The 9,837-nt window shown below is 38.2% G+C and overlaps 1 non-coding gene across 1 annotated transcript; it reads left to right on the top strand.

The window, feature by feature from the left end:
* Positions 1-8,131: 8,131 nt before the first annotated feature.
* On the top strand, positions 8,132-8,238 carry LOC130709309 (U6 spliceosomal RNA). Its single transcript, XR_009009832.1, has one exon. It is a non-coding gene; the product is annotated as a U6 spliceosomal RNA (small nuclear RNA).
* The last annotated feature ends 1,599 nt before the right edge of the window (positions 8,239-9,837 follow it).

Genomic DNA, 9,837 nt, shown 5'->3' with positions numbered 1-9,837 from the left:
TCAGAGAGGAAATAAATGAAATAGAGACTAAAAAATAAAAATAATCAATGAAACTCAGAGGTGGTTCTTTGAAAAGATAAACAAAAATGACAAGCCATTAACAAGACTAATCAAGAAAAAAGAGAGAAAACTCAAATAAATAAAATCATAACTGAAAGAGAAGAAATTACAAATGATACCACAGAAGTACAAAGGATCATAAGAGACTACTGCACACAATTATATGCCAATATACTGGACAACTTAGAAGAAATGGATAAATTTCTAGAAACATGTAATCTTCCAAGGCTGAATCATGAAGAAATAGAAAATCTGAATAGGCCAATTACTAGTAAGGAGACTGAAACAGTCATCCAACAAATAAAAACCCAGAACCAGACAGCTTCACTGGTGAATTTTACAAAATATTCAAAGAAGAATTAATACCTATCCTTCTAAACTCTTTCAAAAAACTGAGGAGAAGGGAAACAAAGCCAGCATTACCCTGATACCAAAACCAGACAAGGACACCACAAAAAAGAAAATTATAGGCCAATATCCTTGATGAACAAAGATGCAAAAATCCTCAACAAAATATTAGCAAACCAAATTCAACAATACATTTAACAGCTCATACACCACCATCAAGTCAGATTTATTCCAGTGATGCAAGGATGGTTCCACATCTGCAAATCAACAAGTGTGATATATCACATTAACAAAATGAAGGATTAAAAATATGATCATCTCAGTAGATGCAGGAAAAGCATTTGACAAAATTCAACATCAATTTATGATAAAAACTCAACAAAGTTGATACAGAGGGAATGTACTTCAACATGAGAAAGGCCAGATGTGACAAACTCTCAGCTAACATTATACTCAGTAGTGAAAAGCTGAAAACTTTTCCTCTAAAGTCAGGAACAAGACAAAGATACTCACTCTTGCCACTTTTTTAATCAACATAGTATTGGAAGTCCTAGCCACAGCAAGTAGGCAAGAAAGAAAAATAAAAGGCATCCAAATTGGAAAGAAGAAGCAAAACCACCACTATTTGCAGATGACGTGATACTATATATAGAAAACCAAAAAAAAAAACAAAAACAAAAACAAAAAAAAACCGGAGAGAACTAGTAAATGAATTCAGTAAAGTCACAGAATAAAAAAGCAGTAGAGATCTGTGATGTTTCTATACACTAAAAACATACCATCAGAAAGAGAAAGTAAGAAAACAATCCCAATTTCATCAAGGAGGTGAAGACCTTTACACTGAAAACCTTAAGACACTGATGAAAGGAATGGAAGAAAATACCAAAAACAATGCAAAGATATTCTGTGCTTATAAACTGGAAGAATTAATATTGTTATAATGCCCATATGACCCAAAGCAATCTACAGATTCAATGCAATCCCTATCAAAACGCAAATGGTATGTCTCACAGAACTAGAAAAAATAATTCTAAAGTTTGTATGGCACCACAAAAGACTCTGAACAGCCAAAATAATCTTGAGAAAGGTGAACAAAGCTTGAGGTATAATGCTCCCTGATTTCAAACTATACTACAAAGCTACAGTAATCAAAACAGAATGGTACTGGCACAAAAACAGACATATAGCTCAATGGAACAGAATTGAGAGCCCAGAAATAAACCCATATGTATATGGACAATTAATCTAATACAGAGGAGCAAAAAACATACCATGGAGAAAGGACAGTCTCTTCAATAAATTGTGTTGGGAACTCTGGATGGCCACATGCAAAAGAATAATACTTTCCACTATCTTACACTATACACAAAAATTAAATAAAAATGGATTAAAGACTTGAATGTAAGACCCGAAATCATAAAATTCCTAGAAAAAACATGGGCAGTAACCTCATGACGTTGGTTTTAGCAACGTTTTGTGGATCTCACCCTGAAGGCAAGGGAGAAAAAAGCAAAAATAAACAAATGGGATTACATCAAACTAAAAATATTCTGCACAATGAAGGAAACCATCATCAAAACAAAAAGGCAACCCACTGAATGGGAGAAGATATTTGCAAATCATATATTCAAAGAGACGTAATATCCAAAATATATAAATAACTCACACAACTAAACAACAAAAAAACTGAACAACCTGATTAAAGAGTGGGCAGAGGAGCTGAATAGACATTTTCCCAAAGAAGACATACAGATGGCCAACAGGCACATGAAAAGGTGTTCAACATCACTAGTTATCAGGGAAATGCAAATCAAAACCACAGTGAGATAGCAACTCACACCTGTTAGAATGACTATTATCAAAAATACAAGAAATAACAAATTTTGGAAAGGATGTGGAAGAAAGGGAGCCCTGGTAAACTGTTGGTGGGAATGTAAATTGGTGCAGCCACTATGGAAAACAGTATGGAGATTCCTCAAAAAATTTAAAATAGAACTTCCATATGTCCCAGCTATTCCACTTCTGGGTATTTATCTGAAGAACATGAAAACACTAATTTGAAAAGATGTATGCACCCTTATGTCCATTGCAGCATTATTTACAATAGTCAAGATAGGAAACAACCTAAGTGTCCACTGATGGATGAAAGGATAAAGAAGATATGGTATATCTATATACAATGAAATGCGATCAGCCATAAAAAAGAATGAAATTCTGTCATTTGTGACAACATGGATGGACCTTGAGTGTAGTATGCTAAGTGAAATAAGTCAGATGGAGAAAGACAAATACCATATGATTTCACTCATATGTGGAATAAAAAAAAAATAAACTAAACAAAACCAACCAACAAACAAAATAAAAAAGTAAATTCATAGATACAGAGAATAAATTGGTGGTTACCAAAGGGGAAAGGGGTTGAGGTATGGGCAAAATGGATGAAGGGGGTCAATGTATGGTGATGGATGGTAACTAGATTTGTGGGGCTGATCACTCTGCAGTGTATACAGATGTTGAACTATAATGTTGTGCACCTGAAAGGTATAATAATAATTTTAAAAAAGATCTATTAATGGCCAATAAGTACATGAAAAGGTACTTATCAGTAGTCATTGGGGATATGAAAATTAATACCACGATGATATCTCATACCCACTAGAATGGCTAAAATTAAAAGGACTAAAAATTCCAAGTGTTGGTGAAAATGTAGAACAACGGGAACTCTTGGTGGTGGGAGTGCAAAATGGTACAGCAACTTGGAAAACAGTTTGGCAGTTTCTTATTTAAACACAAACTTATCAAACCATCCAGAAATTTCACTCCTAGGTATCTACTCAAGAGAAACAAAGCACATGTCTATAAAAAGACATACTGAAATAATCACAGCAGTTTTATTTGTAAAATCTTGGAAAACAACCCAAATTACCATCTACAGTAAAATGAGTAAATATATTGGAGCATATTCATAAAATGGAATCTTAGCAATGGAAAGGAACACACTGATACAGGCAACAACATGAATAAATCTCAAATACATTACCTTAAGTGACATCATCCAGGTACAAAAGATTATATACTGTATCATTCCATTTCTATGAAATTTTAGAATTGGCAAAATTAATCTATGGTGATAGAAATCACATCAATGATTGTTGGAGAGTCATAAGGAGGGGAGAGAGATTGTAAAGTAGTACAAGGGAATTTTCCAAGGAGATGGAAATATCCTACATCTTGGTTGGGGAGGTTATTACACGTTATATATATTTATAAAAAGTCATCAGATTATATACTTACATATGTGAATAGTACTAACATACAACTTATAACAGGATAAATTTGATTTTAAGTGGATAGGCACAATATTAAATATGTTGTTATATGTATATGAATTTCATCAGAAATACACATAAAAATTTATGTTCGAAGACTGAGATTGTCATAGTGGGTCAAAAGTGAAGACCCAACTATATAACTGCCTATATGAAGCCCACATTAAATATAAAGACACATGCAGATGAAAAGTAAATGGATGGACAAAGATATACTATGCCAAAACTAATCAAAAGAAAGTGGGACTAGCCATACTAATTTCAGACAGAGCACACTTCAGAGCCAGGAAAGTCATCATGGATCAAGAAAGACATTACATAATGATAAAGGTATCAGTTCTTCAAGAATAAAATCCTTAGTGTGTTCTGTGCTTAACAACAGAGCATCAAAATATGTGAGGCAAAATCTGATAGAACTGCAGGGAGAAATAGATGAGTCCACTAATATAGTTGGAGAACTCAAGAACCCTCTATTAGAAATGGACGGATCCAGCAGGCAGAAAATGAGTAAGGACATTCTTGAACTCAACAAATATCATCAATCAACTGGATATAATTGAGTTCTATAGACGACATCATCCAACAATGGCAGAATACACATTCTTCTCAAGTTCACGTGGAACATTGACCAAGATAGGCCACATTCTGGGACATAAACTATACCTTAACAAATTTACAAGATTAGAAATCATACAAGCCTGTTATCAGACCACAATAGAATTAAACTAGAAATCAATAACTGAAAAACAGCTGAAAACTCCAAAATACTCCCTAATGATTAAACAACACATTTCTAAATAAAACATGTGTCAAAGAAGAAATCTTAAGGGAAATTTTTAAAAATTTTTAACTAAATGAAAATGAAACCTCAATTTATCAAAATTTGTGGGATGCAGTGAAAGTGGTGCTTAGAGTGAAATTTATAGCATTGAATGCATATATTAGTAAAGAAAAAAGATCTAAAATCAGCCATCTAGGATTCCATCTTAGTAAGCTAGAAAAAGAAGAGGAAATTAAATCCAAAGAAGCAGAAGAAAAGAAATGGTAAAAAGTGAAGCAAAAATCAATGAAATTGAAAAGAGGAAATCAATAGAGAAAAACAATGAAATCAAAAGCCGGTTCTTTGAAAAGATCGATAAAATCAATAACCCTGTAGCCAGGCTAACTGAGAAAAAAAGAGAGAGGACACAGAAATGAAAAACAGAAATGAAAAAAGGACATCACCACAGATCTCATAGACCTTAAAAGGATAATCAAAAATACCATGAGCAACTCTATGACCACAAGTTTGATAACCTAGATGAAACAGACCAATTCCTTGAAACGTACAATCTGCCAAAACTCACACAAGAAGAAATAGGCAATCTGAATAGGCTTATATCTACTTAAAAAATTGAATTGATGCTTTTCCACTTTCTCTTACCCCTTGTGCAAATGGTGCCAGCAACTAGAGGAACATCTGGGTTTCAACTCCCACCGTCTATGGCTAAGTACTGAATATCAGAACAAAGCACAATGTCCATGGAGGACCCTGAATTCATAGGCGCCATTCCAGGGAGTAATCCAGGGACAGCAAACCATTGGAAGCATGGACCCGTCGTGAATCAGATGCAGTCATCCCTCATGCTGGCCCAATCATCTGCAAAGACTCAGTCTTACTAGGGTTGCTGACTTATGGGTCACCTGAATTTAATCCACCTTAATGGATGAAGGATTAAGTAGACAAGAGGCCTCCATCTTAGGGCCAATCTGTGTCACCAGAGGTTTTCTTATGTTGCTAAGGGTGTTCTGGTGCCTTACTAGGCAGCTTGGGTTTTATGTGTGAGTCATAATGAATCAGAATTTTGTTTTGATCCAGTTCAGCAGTTATGCCTCTGAGTCTGAGAGTTTCAGGTGGACGCCGGGAGACACCCATCGCACAGCTGGACTGCAAATTATGTTGTGGAGGGAAACTCTACAATTCATTCTCTGACTGGTTCCAAAAAGGAAAAGGAAAACAGGATTGTACAGCATTTAGTGTCACCAATTAGCAAAGTCATGGGGCCTGGACCAGTCATTCCCAAACTGAATATCCACAAACTCAAGTGCACGTGGCCTCTTTTAATTATTTGGGAATAATGGGCCTCAGGGAAGCAAGTGCTCTCAACCTTGTGATCTGAGCAAGGTTCAGGAGCTGGAGCGGTTTGGCTGAGTCACCACTGGCTGCATGGCCCCATGCACATCACCTGACCTCCACATGCTTCAGCTGGCCCAGCTGTAGAGATGAATAAATGCAGCCCGGAAGGCCCTGAGGGGCAGAGACAGCCTTCTGCACACTACTTCCCTGGGGCAGCTTCTGGGGGTACAGGTTAGATCCATTAGGGGCAGGGAGACCCTGAGAGGGACTCCCAGGGTAGCCGCCTCTAAAAGCCACCTCTGGAAAGGGGACCCTTGCCTGCTCTGTGAGTAAGAGTATATACTGGCCAAAAACTTTTTGAAGCCTTAAGACCATTCATACGTTTTGATTGTATGATTTTCCTCCAGTGAATTTATTCTTAGAAAATAATCAGAGATGTACACAAACTTTATGTGCAACAATGTTCATCACAGCATTGTCTGTAATAATGGAAAACTGGGGCTTCCCTGGTGGCGCAGTGGTTGAGAGTCTGCCTGCCAATGCAGGGGACACGGGTTCGAGCCCTGGTCTGGGAAGATCCCACATGCCGCGGAGCAACTAGGCCCGTGAGCCACAGCTACTGAGCCTGCGCGTCTGGAGCTTGTGCGCTGCAACAAGAGAGGCCGCGATAGTGAGAGGCCCGCGCACCGCGATGAAGAGTGGCCCCCGCTTGCCGCAACTGGAGAAAGCCCTCGCACAGAAACGAAGACCCAACACAGCCAAAAATAAATAAATAAATAAATAAATTTATTAAAAAAAAAAAATGGAAAACTGGAAATTATCTAAATGTTAAGCCGTAAAGCATTATTAAATAAAATACAGTACGTCTATATGTTGGAATAGTGGACAGCTATTCAAAAAATCACTATAGCAGAATAATTAATGACCTGGGAAAATGTCCACAATAAAATAGTAAGTAGAAAAGGATTATGAAAAAAACGTGAGAATAATCCAACTTATTTAAAACCATACACACTGCCACACATATAATAAATGGCTGGAAGGATATACACTAAATTGTTAACAGTTTAGTTTCTGGGCCTTAGAATTATGAGTCCCTTTTTTATTCATGATGTTTCCTGTAGGTTCCAAATTTTTCACAATGAACATGTGTTCTTTTTGCCATAAACATCCATTCCCTGAGTCTCTATTAACTGGGACTGTCGTGTATGGGGCCAACCTGCACGCATACCTACGGAGCAAATGAATACAGTGACATGTCTGTGAACTGAGGCTTGAGCAATTCCAGCCCTGGAGGCTCTCCGGCCTGGGAACAGAGTGGGATTTTTGTTTGAGGAGCCTGAGCCTGGAAGAATGATGAGTCTGTGGGTGGTTTCACAGACCCTCAGTGCACGTGGCTTCCAGCCCGGACTGCCTAAAATTTTGGCTTGCTGACCAAAACTGAAGAGTGGGTTTGCCTAAGCAGTTAATTACCCTGCATAAGCCCATGGTTTACTCTGTATCCATTTCATATATATTAAGCAACACCTGATCCTGTTCACCAGGAAGTTATGTTCCAAAGGAAACCTTTCTTTCAAAGTTAAGCAAACATTCTTGGTCAGGGGCCTTAACAGCTGGGAATCATGCAGCTAACTTCTTAAGCATCAAATCTACACGAAATGTCCTGAGTCACAATTCCACGGTTGGCTGGATGGTAATCTCATTGTGATGCACCCTGCGTGGGAAGAAAACTTTTCAAATGGCACAACTTCCTTTGAGAAGAAAGCTGTCTCCTCCATAACTCATGCTGGGAAGAAAACAGGTAATTTATGGGACAATCAGAGCCCATGATCCGTAGAGTTTTTTTTTTTTTTTTTTTTGATCCGTAGAGTTTTGAAGATGATATTCTGAACCAACACCATCATTCTCAATCCCCTTTACCAAAGCCAAGAGGCCGGGGCAGTAGATAACCTCACCATTCCTGATACCTGGCTTGGGATGTGTTGCTTAGGGCAGCAGTGAGCATGTGCTTTCCCTAAGCAAACTTGTTGAAGATGGCCCAGGGGCATGCCCAGTAAAGAGGGAAGGCAGTCGGAAGTATATTTTAACATTGTTACGGATAAATCACAGTGTGAAATAGGAATAATATTATCTCCATTTCACGTAAAAGAAATCAAATAATCGATCAGAATACTAATTTATTTAGCATTTGCTCTGTGTCAGGTACCGTTTTAGGCACTGGGGAAACAGCAGTGAACATAAACAGGTAAAGTTCTTGCCCTCAAAAAGCTTACATTCTGTGCTCGCTTCGGCAGCACATATACTAAAATTGGAACGATACAGAGAAGATTAGCATGGCCCCTGCGCAAGGATGACACGCAAATTCGTGAAGCGTTCCATATTTTAAAAAAAAAAAAAAAAAAAAAAGCTTACATTCTATTGAGAGGAAACATTAAACAGATATATAATATATTGAGTGATAATTGATATGAAGAAAAATCAGGCGGGGAAAGGAGAGAGAGATTGAGGAAGGTGCAACTCTACATGGAGTAGTACCGAGGGGAGCTTTCTCTGATAAGCTGACATTTGAGGAGAGACACAAAGGCGGCGAGGAAGTGAGACATGTGAATCCTTGCAGGACGAATGTTTGAAGAAAAGAGAGAAAGTGCAAGGTTTTAAGGGGCGTGCATGTCATGATGTGTTAGAGGATCAAGAGAGGTAACAGTGTAGCTGAAAGCCATGGTGAGGACTTTGGCCTTTGCTCTGAATAAGAAGAGAAACCATTGGAAGGTTCTCAGTGGAGGAATGACACGATCTGACTTACCTGAATGTGAAGGGTGGGCATGGTGATGGATGGGAACAGGGTAACCAATTAGGATGCTATTGCCATCATCATAGTGATCATGGTTTGGACCAGGCTTGAAAGAATGAAGGTGTAAGAAGTGGAGCAATTTCAAAGGAAGATATGAAAGGACTGGCTGATTGCATGTTGGAGGCAAGAGGAAAAGAGGAACAAAGGTAACTGATTGGCCCAAGCAGCTAGAGGAATGAAGTTATTTTCAGAGATTAAGAATGGGGTGGGAGGAATTCACAGATAAGCTTTGGATATACAACGGATTGTCATTCACAATAGCTATATTCTACAAATTCATCATGAACACTGAATTAATGAATACTGAACCCTTGCTCCTAGGGGGAATATAGAGTTGGGTTCCAGTGAGCCCCTGATTACAATATTTTTGTCAACTGATCAAAACATGACCTTGATTACAATCTTTTTGTCAACGGACCAATATATGACCTATGCTTCTGTTTAAAGACACCTCATGTTGTGCACCATTCTTCCCTTTCATTTCACAGTATTCTCTGGCATCAACTCTATCTTAAATTGGAAACCACTCCCACTAAAGGCACTAAAATCTCTTATTTCCCATACTCAGTGATCTCTGTTCACTCGTGGTTCTACCACAGCATTCGTTTTGCCAGTTGGTGCTGCATTTCATTATGTCCTTGTGTCTTTTGTCTCTTTATGTCCACAACACTCAACTCTCCTGTCTCCTTTCTGCTTCTCTGATCACTCTGCCCAGTATATCCTTCTGGTCTCTCCCTTATATCGCTTTGGTTAAAGCCAGGGCACTTGTTTGTAACAGAATATTAGTCAGTTGCATGGAAAGTGACAATAACATAGAAAGTCCAGGGAGATTGGAGGAATCAGCTGAAAAATGGGCGGGAATAGAAGAAAGCAATACAGTGAGACAACAGGCAAAATCAAATCCCTACACTTGCTCAAAATGAGCTCCTATCACTGCTGCTGAACTTTGGATGCCACAGCTCACAGTCACAATGCAGTTGGTGCAGATACAGGATACATTTGCTGCAGTCTTGATATGGCTGCCTTGGCTGACTTTGCAACCTAAATTCTTTTTTCCCTGCCCCTTTGTTTCCACTCCATATTACAAATTCAGTGTTGCTGAGCTTGAAAGCTCAAACCTAGTTCAAGTCCCC

This window comes from Balaenoptera acutorostrata, chromosome 11, assembly GCF_949987535.1.
Source record: "Balaenoptera acutorostrata chromosome 11, mBalAcu1.1, whole genome shotgun sequence".
Classification (NCBI taxonomy): Eukaryota; Metazoa; Chordata; class Mammalia; order Artiodactyla; family Balaenopteridae; genus Balaenoptera; species Balaenoptera acutorostrata.
This window is presented reverse-complemented; position numbering and strand designations above follow the sequence as displayed.